This window comes from Saccostrea cucullata, unplaced genomic scaffold (genome assembly GCF_032062105.1).
Source record: "Saccostrea cucullata isolate Sc308-1 unplaced genomic scaffold, CSIRO_AGI_Scuc_v1 ctg16043, whole genome shotgun sequence".
Taxonomy (NCBI): domain Eukaryota; kingdom Metazoa; phylum Mollusca; class Bivalvia; order Ostreida; family Ostreidae; genus Saccostrea; species Saccostrea cuccullata.
This window is the reverse complement of record NW_026918106.1, coordinates 5,135-7,841: the sequence shown is the minus strand read 5'-3', so window position 1 is coordinate 7,841 and position 2,707 is coordinate 5,135. Positions and strand designations below refer to the sequence as shown.

Here is a 2,707-nt window from a genome sequence, read left to right as displayed (position 1 = left end):
TGCCAATTAGAAAGTATTAAAAGTCTCAGCTGTGAATTTGTTATTTACACCCCTCCCCGATAATATTATCACACATATGAGAACGCCACCAATTGCCATTGGAGAGCTACAAATTTCCCTCATACTTAGCGCTCAAGGCCCTTGACGAGTGCGGGATCGTTCTCGTGCCAGCAGCAACCTACCGCACACAGGACCTCGGTTTATACGGTCTCATCCAAGGACCAGTTTCCACATCCCACAGTGTGTAATAAGGATCAACTTCAAAATCCGCTACTTTAGAGCAGATGCTCTAACCACTGCGCCACGCGAGAGACTCCTAACTTTAGAACGTTTATTAAACTCTTGTTGACCTTACTCCAGTACTAATTTTCAGTGTAGAATATCTTCCTTAGGAAGATTTAGATTGTTTGGCTAACTAAGTTTTGACTTCCTAACGTCAATTTTTTTCATTATCATGTCTTATATAAGATTCATGTTTTGCAATCACTCCAACCCACGTCTTTGATTTCAGAACCGATGCTGAAACTTGATTGTCCAATGAACATTCAACAGGAATTTTACACAAAAAATCTAATAGGTTTGATGATATATAAACGGAGACACTTTCAATTTTTCGTAATAAACAATCATTGTTCATGATGGGTAATGGGAGTGACTTGGGAGAGAATTGCACTCATATCAATAACTCTGTTAGCATTCCTGAACCCCCTCAATATATTTTGGTCATTGCCAGTGTTTTTACTCGGTAATCTTCACTGCTGGATTCGCATCAAACACGTCTGTCGTGGTGGTTGTCGTGATTGCTAGGCGGATCCAGTCACGAATGAGCGCCCTCTTTGCTAACCTCAGTGTTGCTGATTTGATGGTACTCATCGTCTGTATACCCTCGGCTGCAGTTGATCTTTTTGCAAAAGAAGTATGGTACCTTGGCGAATTTATGTGTAAGCTAACCTGATTACATCATTTATTATTGTAATAACTCCGACTTAAAAAGTGGGGGAAAATCTTTATTATTCCAAGCTAAAATGATATTTATTGAAACTTACCTCGCTAAAACAATGGCAGCAAATGTTGTTGATTATATTATTATGGATTTGACAAAGTGAGTCATGAGAGAGTGTAAAGAGATTTCTTGTTCGTAAAATGTACAATTACTTTTTTCTTACCTCCATTATTTCTATTTCAGGTCGGTTTGTTCCATTTGTAGAACACCTCGTGTCTTTGGCATCTGTGCTCACGATAGTTGCCATCACATATGATCGATATCGCGGCATATGTTTTCCACTCAATTCCACCTGTTTTTGGACCAAGTTAAAGGTTAAATCTGTCATCACTTTGATATGGACAATTGCCGTAACAGCAAGTATCCCGATAGCGTTCATTGCCGTTTATCGCGACTCAAGGTTCGTCGATGGGACCCTATTAAGTATTAGAATGCCAATAAATACACTGTGGAAGAAAATTTACATAGTTGGACTATTTTCGGTATTTTTCATCCTCATGCTTTCTTTACTATTCTTCTTTGTTGCCCGTATGTGCAGAAAACTTATTTGGCATGTTCAGTTTTTGGAAACGCGAACTGGACAAGATGCCAACAAAATGGCTAACGGAAGACGCCGTGTGATTTGCATGCTAATTCTCGTTATTACTACTTTTTTCTTATGTCTGTTGCCACAGAGGATACTGGGGATTTGGCTCATTTTCGTCCACCCATCAGAACTTTTTAAATTAGGATTAGAAGGCTATTTGAATTTGATCACTTTTACACGGATAATGTTATACATTAGTAGCGCATTAAACCCGATAATATACAATATTTTGTCGAAAAGGTTTCGGTGTGCTGTAAGGGAGATGTTACCATGTGGATACAAGCGTCATAAATACGATTCAAATTCTCTTGCTCTGGTTAAGGTTATGTCAATAGTAAACGTGCAGTTGCTTCCTCTGCTTTAAAAAGACGACACTCAACGTTAGACAGATATAAAATTTCTTGTAAAAGAGATACCATACTTCATAGTGAGGTTAAAATATATCGCGAGAAAGAGCATTTCTTTGAATTATTTTTACAATTTTATCTGGTAGATGTAATTCACAATACTTTCATCTCTCAATTTTATGGAAATGAATGTTTTTAGCTTTATTTATTACAATATCCCCCCTTCCCCCCAAGAAAAAAAAATAAAAGAAGTTTCGGGTAATTGGAATCACTTTGTCCGTTTGTCTCTATAAATGTTTATTTGAAGGTATTACCTTTAAAAGATTTCAATGTATATACCTTCTTTCGAAATTGTAGGTGAATCAAGTTATTTCTTGTTTGGGTATCTCAAGGAGACTCGATTTACACAGATGTAGCAATCTCGAAGTCATTTTGGGCATGACCGTAGGGTAAATAAAAAGGGTGACGCTTTTAAGATGACTGACAATGATATATCCAAAACCATCTATTTACAAACCAGAACTAAGAAGGGACATAATCATGGTTTGACGAAGTAGATCTCCAGAGCTTTGAAGGAGCTAATTCCTGAGTCTAAGGTTGCGCGTGACCCAGATGTGTTGTTTTACTTAATCAGGATTATATTGAAAAAAAGGTTCAAGCTGTACAGGATTCGTAAAAGGCATTGGTGCGCCGTATTCGATGGGACTCTCGCTATTTACGAGGGCCGCAATATAAAGCCGCTTATTTAGTCAATTTTCAGTATAATTAACC

General features: G+C 37.6%; 1 pseudogene; it reads left to right on the top strand.

Annotated features, from left to right (window-relative positions):
* Positions 1 to 638: 638 nt before the first annotated feature.
* On the top strand, positions 639 to 1,953 carry LOC134247356 (pyrokinin-1 receptor-like; annotated as a pseudogene).
* Positions 1,954 to 2,707: the final 754 nt, after the last annotated feature.